This window comes from Stigmatopora argus, chromosome 15 (assembly GCF_051989625.1).
Source record: "Stigmatopora argus isolate UIUO_Sarg chromosome 15, RoL_Sarg_1.0, whole genome shotgun sequence".
NCBI classification, from domain to species: Eukaryota; Metazoa; Chordata; class Actinopteri; order Syngnathiformes; family Syngnathidae; genus Stigmatopora; species Stigmatopora argus.
Window position 1 is genome coordinate 7,654,473 of NC_135401.1, and position 10,402 is coordinate 7,664,874.

At 39.4% G+C, this 10,402-nt stretch overlaps 1 long non-coding RNA gene across 1 annotated transcript; it reads right to left on the reverse strand.

The window, feature by feature from the left end:
- Positions 1–613: 613 nt before the first annotated feature.
- LOC144089432 (uncharacterized) lies at positions 614–6,305 on the reverse strand. Its single transcript, XR_013305073.1, has 3 exons — positions 6,244–6,305; positions 5,036–5,096; positions 614–680 (listed from the first exon to the last, which is right to left on the reverse strand). It is a non-coding gene; the product is annotated as an uncharacterized LOC144089432 (long non-coding RNA).
- Between the last annotated feature and the right edge of the window lie 4,097 nt (positions 6,306–10,402).

Here is a 10,402-nt window from a genome sequence, read left to right on the forward strand (position 1 = left end):
TTGTTGCATCTTTATCACTGGTTATGCGCTCGAGGGTTTTTTCCCTCACTCAGCGCTGCGTCACCCCGAAACCGTAGAAGCATTTTTTGGAGAAGGTTTTTCGACCCGTTTACATTTAACCGAAATAAGGGTATTTTAGCAATGTCCTCGTGCACAGAGAGCATAATAACACGAAATACATTATTTACACATTGAATTTCATCGAATCCAGAGAACTTGTAATTTCTTGCTGTTTTTCTTGTAAAGTTCTCTTTGCCGTTACTCTCGACTACTAATAAAATACTTATAAACAGCTTTATGATGTTCATCATAGCAGAATGTTGTTTAGTAAATAAGTTAATAAAACAAAAAAGATAAAAATACAAGAATAACAACAAAAATAACTGGTAGTAATGCCCAGCATAACACACAAAGTAGTTTTTTTATGAAGACCGCCCTATAAAATGCTTAAAGCAATACTTGTTAGTCGATCTCCATCAACGGTAGTAATGAGTTCCACGAATATGCTACTACAGACAGTTATCATGTAATACTGGCCCAAGGATTAATGCGTATACATGCCTAGAACACGTCTATCAAATCTCATTATCATCCCTACATGAATAACGCAGGAAGAGGTTAAAAAAAATGAGTGTACATACCAACAACAACATGGGCGGCAACTTGACAAGGCAGTCAACCTGTAAAAAAAGTAGGAATTTAATCAGGCAATACTATAATAGTACTATACTGTGTATTTCCATTTAAACAAATAAAACAAAGAAGTCAAAACAATTACAATCAAGTGGACTCAATTTAACACATTTTATTACTTCTAGAAATTAAAATAATCTGGAAGTAGTATATTGCAAAAAAAAAAGATATATTTTGTCTTACTCTATATATTATATTATATATTTATGGTAATAAAACATTTCAATGTAATTTATTCACAACAGTATTTTGTGTTGCACAACTGATTTGCCAAATAAGTTGTTTTTGTTAATAAACCTCATATGATGGCTTTAATGTTGGATAGCTTTGCTCAAATTGGGAGAAAAAAAACATTTTGATGAGCAATGTTTCCCTCCTTAATACACTTCTGAAGTCTGGGAACAGGACTCGGTTTCATCAGATCCACAAAACTAGGTGCCTCGAACTCGCCTCCCATGCAAAATGATCCAATCGGGCCATTGCAAGGTCATCATCCAACCATTCCAAGTCATTCCCATCACACATTCACGTCCATACAACGTTAATTGTTTCTCTTAACACACGGACTAGCAATGACAAAGTACTACAAAACGTCCGCCTTTCAACTTCTCTTTGTTTTCATCTGGAGCGCCAGGAAGAAAGGCTCGCCGGCGAATCCCAAGCGGACGGCAAGTTGTAGGTTGACTGCTCTCCAGTTCCTCCGGAGATGTACGTGTGTGTTTACAAAAGAAAGGCAACGTCTCTGCAGCTTCAAAAGGCTGCGTTTCTCCAGTCGGGCTACGTAACGCATAACTCTCGCCTTTGTGTGACGGCGTCGTGTATCCGGCGCAATAAGGAGCAGGCAATATGTATGAAAATGAGCGCCGCAGTGTTCCACAGGCTTTAAAAACCAACAGAGACAAAGTGGTAAAATACAAGCAACACCAACCAACATCCACCCTTTGAATATTATTGCTTTGGGGAAGGGGGCGGGGGGCTATCAGTCGTCGTGGCTCTCAGTAAGACTCCCGGGATTTAAGACTGCAGCAACAACAACACAAACAACGAGGATGCCAGTGAATAAAATACACAAGCGACCGTCTGGGCTCGTTACTATTATATATAATAATGTGCGCCGGGCGGGCGTTATATGATGGCTAAAATAAGATGCATGTGCAGCTAGACATATGTAAACGCAAACTAATGATTATAAATGTGATGTTTGTCCAGATGAGCACAATGTTGCGTTGGTGTGTACGCAGATGATCGTTAAAAACTTCAATGTGTTGAAGACTGGATGAATCTGCACATAAATCCATTATATATGGGAAAGAAAAGGTTTTCCACAGCATGTTCCCACTTCTGCATAAGCGTAAGCATTTGTTCATGTTGATGCCTCTTTATCCCCAGTCTGTCAGATGTATATTTAATGCGGGTGGCTGGTAGGAGACGACACCAGCGACAACCTAGACTGGCTTTTGGTATTCAACTAGCATCGGGTTACACACAGTACATGAGACGAGCTGAGGGATGTTACCCCATATGAGCCATTGGAGAGTTTTACCATAGTTGTGATATTATTGCTCAGGTGTCAAACTGGCGGTCTGCAATAACAGTTAAAAGCAATGGAGGTAGTCAGGCCGCAATTCCATAAGTGTAATGTGAAAAAAAGTGTAACTAAAACGTGGGCAAAGCGTACAAGATTGGATTTTAGGCGTGCAATAGCATGTATCCGGTATAAAGTCACCATTATCTTGCTGCGCCTTTTAAGTACAAATTGTACGTATGATTGTACATTTTACAATTGTACATCGATACTTCATTTAGCAAGGCCAAAAAGTCCCATTGTTTTATTGTTTTTTTTTTTTTATTTCTAGCATTCACTAACAAATCCGGAAAAGCACAAAAGTTTGTTTTCTTTACAGCTAAAATGTAAACCCCACAGTATATAAAAAATGATAATAACATGAATTATATAGCAACTCATTAGTTGAACAATTGAAAAAAAGAGTTGGTGATTTTTAATTTTCAAAATAAAAGTGATTGGAATCAAATCATCAACTTGATGCCGATACGATATGATCTCGATTCTTTGTACAAAAATACGATATTTGCCGATTTTACAGTCTGCTACGATTCCATTCCACTCAAGGGACTATCAAACTATTCGGACATTTTGAACTTATTTAACAAACATGAACACAATTAGATTTAAACTGAAGAAAGAAGGAAATTTTGACTGTGTTTGAATGGTGTTTTTTAAACAAAACGACACATCTAAGTTTAGAACGTGTTAAGGGATGTTGTGCATTCTTATCGATGTGACTGGATGGATGGATAGAAATACTGCAAATAATTTAGGAAGCAGTCCATTGAAATATTCTACATATTGGTACGTGACATGGCCTTTCTCCTTGCGAATGAGCTTATTATTCGAGGCTTTTTCGCTCTCTCTTTCTCCGCTTTTCTTCGTGTCGTTCGCCCCGTTGGAGCCGGTACCATCTATTATTGTTGTTTGCCAAAGTAGAACTATAATTTCACAGCCGAGGAGCCCGATCGGCTCTGGAGTAGTGATTAATAATCTGAAGGCGAATGAACGATTGCACGCCACATATTCATCTGTAGCTAATTATTCGCTGCGTAATCGCAAAATAGATTACAGACCTATTCGAATGTGAGATAGCGGCGGCCAGGAAAGTGGCGGAGGGGGTCGGGCAGTACAAGCATCGGTGGGCTTCTCTATATAAACCCAGGAAAGGAGATTAGTACATCGGCGCCAATGCCATTTGGCAGTGCATCCGCTGTTTTTTTCTTGCACTGGTGAACGTGTCGAACTAGGACTCACCCAGCATTGACGTGACTCCGAGTCCTGTAATGCGAGTTACATCGAGTCATTGTCTGCCATTGATGGCGATAGACGTCCAGACAATTTGAAATGCTAGGGCTGGCGGCCCACATCTGCGGTCAAAATGACCCAAAATGGGATCTTTAGAGGGTTATGTTTACTTTTAAATGACCGATTGAACCCTCGATCTCAGAACTCTGTCAATAATACAACTGTAAAATAAAAATTCTCATGGTTTAAAACACTTTTTTTCTACACACATCTGAACTTCTAAATAGCTTGAAAACTTAAACGTAGTCGCGAATCTTCATCCCTGTCGCGCCAACAACGCTGTGCATTTGTGTTCCCGAATGGCTGAGGCAAAAACACAGGGGGACTTTGAGGAAGGGCTGCGGGAGAACCAGCATCGATATGCTCTCTTGTTTTGTTTTTCAGCTGAGGTCTCAAAGCAGCCAAAGGGGGAGGACGAGGAACGCCAGCGATGCCAACAACCCGCACAAACCCAAAGAAGAATCTTCCTCTTGTGTAAAGCCGGCTTCACAACAACTGATCCTTCCGTTTTCCCGTTAAACTGAGCTGTCTTCATTAACATTTGTGCGTTGTGTGTTCGTTCCCCTGAGGTAAATAGTCCCTAATCAACTTTTTGTTTTCTTCAAATAATTTGGCAAAGTTCAACTTTTCCCCATGTAACTCATTCATCAGGGCTGCTACATGGCCCAAATGTCACGACGATACAGTATCTATTATTTGGACAGCAATACGCCAATTGATTCCATTGAATACATCTCATCATTTTTGGGGCAAGCGGCTATTTTTTCGTCATTAAAAAAAAAAAATCTTAATCCCATAAAAACCTCGTAATCACGTGTGTACAAAACAGTTAGGGTCATTTGGTTATACAAGACAGACAACCACTCGCTATCAGCCCTCCCATAATTTTTTTGCATGAGAATGATAAACACTATATAGTTAAGTGTATCATAAGTAATATTTAGTCAAACAAATTGACAGTAAACTTACCTTTTTTTTTTTACAATAAAGCGGAAATATTTGGAGGATTTGAACGGAGTTTCCTCGCAACACAACACTAGCTGCCTTTATTTACATTCCCGCTTTGCATTGTGCGTGTTTATGTGTGCACAGCTTTGCTTACTTTGGCCCGCACGCTCCAAAAAATGAGCATTATGATCAAAACAAAGGTCACTTAATCCTGCATTGTGGAGCAGAGTTCCATCACTTTGCTTGGTACACTGCGCGCGTGCGTGTGACTTTGTGTTGCCAGGCAACCGCATTGTCATTTTTACCTCCAGTGAAAATGATTTTGTGAACTCACCCAAAAGTGCACACCCGCCTCCGTGTGTCTGACACACACGCGTGCACACACACTTGTGTTTTGCTGCAGTAAGCAACATCTCAAGCGTATTTTCACATGATAAAAGTTGGCCTTAATTATAATTTGATGTGAATAAAGTCTGTATATTAAGTCATTTTAGGAGAAAGGCTGTAACAAGAACGTACCCGTCATAATAGTTTGTACGTCGAACGCCGTCAATGGCAGCCAATGAGATGAAGGAGTGCTCTGTAAGGGTTAAAAAAAGAAAAAGTCACACTTTTGCAATAAGAGTAGCACAATAATTTTCTTTTTTTTGTTGTTGTTGCCCTCCCATCGCAGTACGGCACCAGCGCTCCCAAAGTTTGCAACTCCCTCGTCATTTTGCGTGTTTTTCCTCCTCTTTTCTTCTTCTTCTCCCCTGGTGACTTCTGCCTGCGTTCCAAATAAGGCCAGTGATGATAGAATGAGGCAATCTCGCCTCTTTAGGGCACTTGTGTGTGTCAGAGGAGAATGCTCGGCGCAAACATGGCAAAATGAGTGGAAATAAGAAATGTGTGGATGTATGTGTGTGAGGGCTCATTAAAAAGGAGCAAAAAAAGAGGAAAAAAGAAGGAGGAGGAGTAGTAGGAGGATGAGCCCGGCCGTGGCCGTCAGCGAGGATTTAGCGATGAAGATGCAAAAGGTCTCTCATCTCTCCTTCACCGTTTATTATTAATTGCCATTGTTCAAGAGTGTCAATGTCCTTTGCCTGTCAAGATCCCCCCTACGACTTGTCACCGCTTTCAAAAGGAACTTTGACGCTAAAAAGAGGGGAAGCGCCTTCAGATTGTATTTGTTTTTGTATTTCACGTCGTATTTAATCTATCCTTCAAACGTTCTGTACCGTATGAACAAAGGAATGGCGAAATCTTCTCCCACATTGGGCTTTTCCTTAAAACTTCAACGGGAAAGTGCGAAAAAAACTGCAGAGAACACGCCGGGGGGAATGAGATGCAAAATGACAACAAGGAAAGACAAAAAAAAACATAAATCATTCAAAAAAATGCGGTCATTTTTTTCTGGGGAAAGGTAGTAGGCGGGTGTCTTGAGAATCTCAATTAGATACAGTACAAGGAGAATGATTCAAACTTGCAAAAAGTATGTATTTATGGTTAATGGATCGTGTACTTTGAAATACAAGCTATTAATTGTTCCGATTTTCCAAAGGATCAGCTTTTGTTTGTAAATGTCGAAGATGCCGTAGTTTAACTTGGTACTCCCAAACTAATATTTTATCATCAACATCCTGTCTGATTTCTACTCGCGTTAAACGCAATTGATTCAAAACAACTCGATTGCAATTTCCTAAAGAATTTGTATGGTTAAAAGTATTTTAATGGAGAAAAACGCTCACCTTATGTCCGCTAATGACGCTTTACAACGAGGCCATCGGACGCAGATGGTCGCCAATTAGTGACGTCATTGTTGCGTCGTTAGCCTCCCTAGCTGAATGCTAACATAGAACAGAAAATTCACAATAAGTTCAAAATTGCATTTTCACACTTTATGTTGATTTTCTTATTAAAAATACCATGTTGGCTTCGTCCAATAAGGAAAATATGTTAGTCTTGCGAATCTCGTAATTTGTATGCAAACATGACAAATTGAAACGCAGGGCACTAACAGGATGTAAACCTTTCAAAACAAAAGTTTAAAAGGAAATGTACGTACCTTGACAATATATACATTAAACAAAATGCCGAACAAGCTAATTAGACTTTGACCTTAAGACTGCATCACCACATTCAAATGTACTAAAAACAATATGCAGTTAAAAAAATAAAACAAAATAAAAAGAACAGGATGTCACCCATTACATTTTTAACATTTCAAGTACCAAGCTGGTTGGCCCGTGATGAGTGGTTAGCACATCGGCCTCACAGTTGTGGGGTCCAGGGTTCAAAACCTGTGTCCACGTGTGTGTATTTTGCATGTTCTCTCTGGGCCTGCGTGGGTTTCCTCAGGGTACTCCAGTTTCCTCCCACATTCCAAAGACATGCATGGTAGGCTGGTTGGACCCTCTAAGGATAAAGCGGTTCAGAAAATGAATGAAAATACCAAGCGGACATTTGGTGTTTTTTTTTTCTTTTTCTTTTTTCTCCTCTAGACATGAGATAAGACCACACAGAATGAAAAAGTCCTTCTGCCGCTGTTGTTTTGTCTCCCCGCATTCGAAGCGATCAGGTTCGGCCTTGACGAGCTGGCGCGCGACTCCAACGATTGCCAAACAGCACATTTCTCCATCGTCTTAAACTATTTCAATCTTAGTTATTATCCAAGCCATCCGTGGGAGACAAAGGGCTCCGGCTTTCTTTGAAGGCCCACTTTGGCAATGGCAGCCACTTTAAATCGCTGACGCACCGCGCAATAAGATTTCCGCGTTCTCTCCACTCGTAAATATCGCTCCCTTCGACCAACGGGATAATGTCAGAGTGGCGTTGGTGTCGCCGTCGCCGCCGCCCGCTGCACAAGAGGCGAATCGTTTTTTTCCCTCTGTTAATCTAGCGTGACATTGCCGCGGCATTTGTCAGGAAACTTTGCAAAGAGATTTCGAACTGTGAGCAAGAAGTTACCATTTCACAAGAGAAAAGTTTTAATTTTAGCAAACAAAAAAAGGAGTTTGTAAGAGTAAATATACAATATGACATCGTATATTTACTCTTATAAACTCCCTAGGCCAAGAGTGTCAGACTCGGGTTGGTTCGCGGGCCGCTTTAACGTCAACTTGATTTCACACGGGCCAGACCATTTTAGATATAATATTTAGATTTTTTTTTTATATAAATGGATTAAAAGAGCTGGATTAAAAGCCCTGAATATTCCGTTTTTTATAGATCTAAAACAATGTTTATTTTAGCTTTTTTATATATGTTTTAGATTTTACAAATGATTTTTTAACTAAAAACACAGAAAAAAATGATTCAAAAATTACAATTATTGATTTAAAAGAGGGAAATAAGGAAATTTAATATACTACATCTATACTCTCCATTTTAATTTGATCCTAAAACAGAAAGTCGGCACTCATGATTTACTTTCCCGGGCCACACAAAATGATGCGGCGGGCCAGATTTGGCCCCCGGGCCGCCACTTTGACACCCCAGCCCTAGGGGATTCAATCACCGATGTCATGTTGATACGATAATCGATTCTTTGGACAAAATCATGGACCTTTTTGCTTTGGAAATGTATTTATAAAAAGCCCCTCAATATCACAGAGGGTGCTGGAGCCTATCCAAGCTTACTACAGGCACTGGCAGAAACATTAAATCCAATTTAACTTGTACTATTAAGTCATCATGTCTAACTCCTATTGACGACAATAGACATCCAATCCAATTTGAGTGTTAAAATGGATTGGACTTTCGTCTCCGCCAATAGCAACCGATGAGTTAATACATAAAAGTAGATAAAAAATACATTTTTTAGCCAATACTCTGAAAATGATGTAACCAGGCCCCATTTTGGGTCAGGGACATGTTAGTTTCACATTCCAGGCAATATCATTTAAGACTAGTCCATGTTTTTGAAAAATGCGGTCTGTCTTGAGTCTCTTGTCTCACGTGGAGTTATCGACAGTGTCTAACAGAAGCAATATTCATAATTTGTCACGGCTGTGTTCTGCCAGCACCCGTATTGATCCTCGCCCAACATGTTTTTAAGCTGCCGAGCAAGACGCACGCAGAGGAAAAATACAAGAAAGCACTACCATCAATCGATATTCATTCTTAGTTTGAGCATTTTTCCGCCGACTTCTGATTTATTTATAGTGCATACCGACACGTCCGAGCGTTAGCACTAAGATATGCAGGTTCCCTTTTTTCTTGGACGCTCCACGCTTCTCGCTCTCACCGCAAATGCATACGTTCGTGGATTAGTCAGCCCCGTCTCACCACTTTCCTCACGATTTAAAGCAATTTATTAATTCCGATCCCGTTCGCTAAGCGCCAGCCGGCCTTCCATCGATTGAAATGAGTCATCGCCGTGCCTTTGAGATGTCATTTATTTTTCAGTGGTGCGTTGTGGCACATGTATTTACTGGAGTGGATTGGGAATGAATGTGTGCACGGACATGTTCAAAACCCGTTTCCCGAAATACACGGAGGGTTTAAGATCGAGATCGCGGTTTTATTTATTTATTTATTTATTTCAGGTCAATCTTGGTGATCAGCCATGACATATTTAATTGATCAAACACTGGAAATGCAGCTAGCCTAGCAAAGAGCAAACTTTCCTTCCAAAAGAGTGCAATTGTAGTAGTTTTCAAACTGTTTATTAAACTCAACTTGATAATAAGAATAATAATAATAATCGGACATAGGCCATGTCGTCATTACCATGATCTAAAGTGTTAAGAAAAACAGGCCCAACAAAATCATTGAATTACATTAACTGTGCATTAAAATACAAACACATTAAGCATTCTGTTGCTACCATTAGCCTAATGCTAATTGTATTGGAAGATGCTATTTGCGCGCAATGAGAAATGAGTGTCGAGCCACTGTATTTATCTCTCAAATTAATAAAATTCACACAAACGTGTCAAAAATGTTCATAAATAAGTAACATTAGAATGTGAGCCATGGTCTCTTTAAACCTTTAAAAAATATATATTTACACAGCTTCTTTCTTCTACAAGTGGGAGTAGTGTCAGTACTTCTCTGAAAAGCACCACACGGTCTCCTAGTGGCCAATTTGCACACATAATTAAAGTAACTCTTAGTAAATGCCTTTCATCAGTATCCTTATATTTTTTTAATGCATTTTATTTTTTTGCATGTTAATAGAATATCGCTGTAAATCCCGTTATCGCACAAGACGCGCAATGGACCACTAATGTTAACTTGAAAATTTCTCCTGGGTGTTATTTTTATTAGTTCATTATTTTTGAACGAGCAGTTTGTTTATTTTTTTTAATTAAAATAAAAAAATATTCATGAACCATAGTTATTTTATACCTATACATTCCTTAAATTTTGCATGAATTTATTCCATTTTCTTTCAACTATTATTTTAAAATATTGATAGGGTATTTTAACAAAAACTTGAACTACACCCTTACATTTCCTTCGCATATTCTCCCACAAATCAGGTTTAAAAAAATTCAGAAACACGATCAATATATACTATTCTGGGAATATCTAAATATACATACTGTACCGTGGCCTAAAACATAACAAATAACAGCACGCACGTCAAGATAGCGCCTTGATTGCAAAATGCAAATGATTTGTTATTGTTAGATGGCGGCCCGGTGGACGCGTGTGTCTTAATGAGCGATGTGTGCATCATCGGCGGATAAAATGCATGTCAACAACACAAGAGAGTCATTAAGAAGGTGCCATTTCCGTCTTGCCTCGCATCTATTGTCTTTAAAGGTGCCTGGGATTATGATTGATGGGCCTTTTATTCGCTGCGTGTGCGTGGCTCCGATAAGTGAATAGCCCTTCCCTCGGCTAACGGAATCAAGTCAATTAGAGCGCAATTCCTGAATTGAAATTCCAATCTTGGCG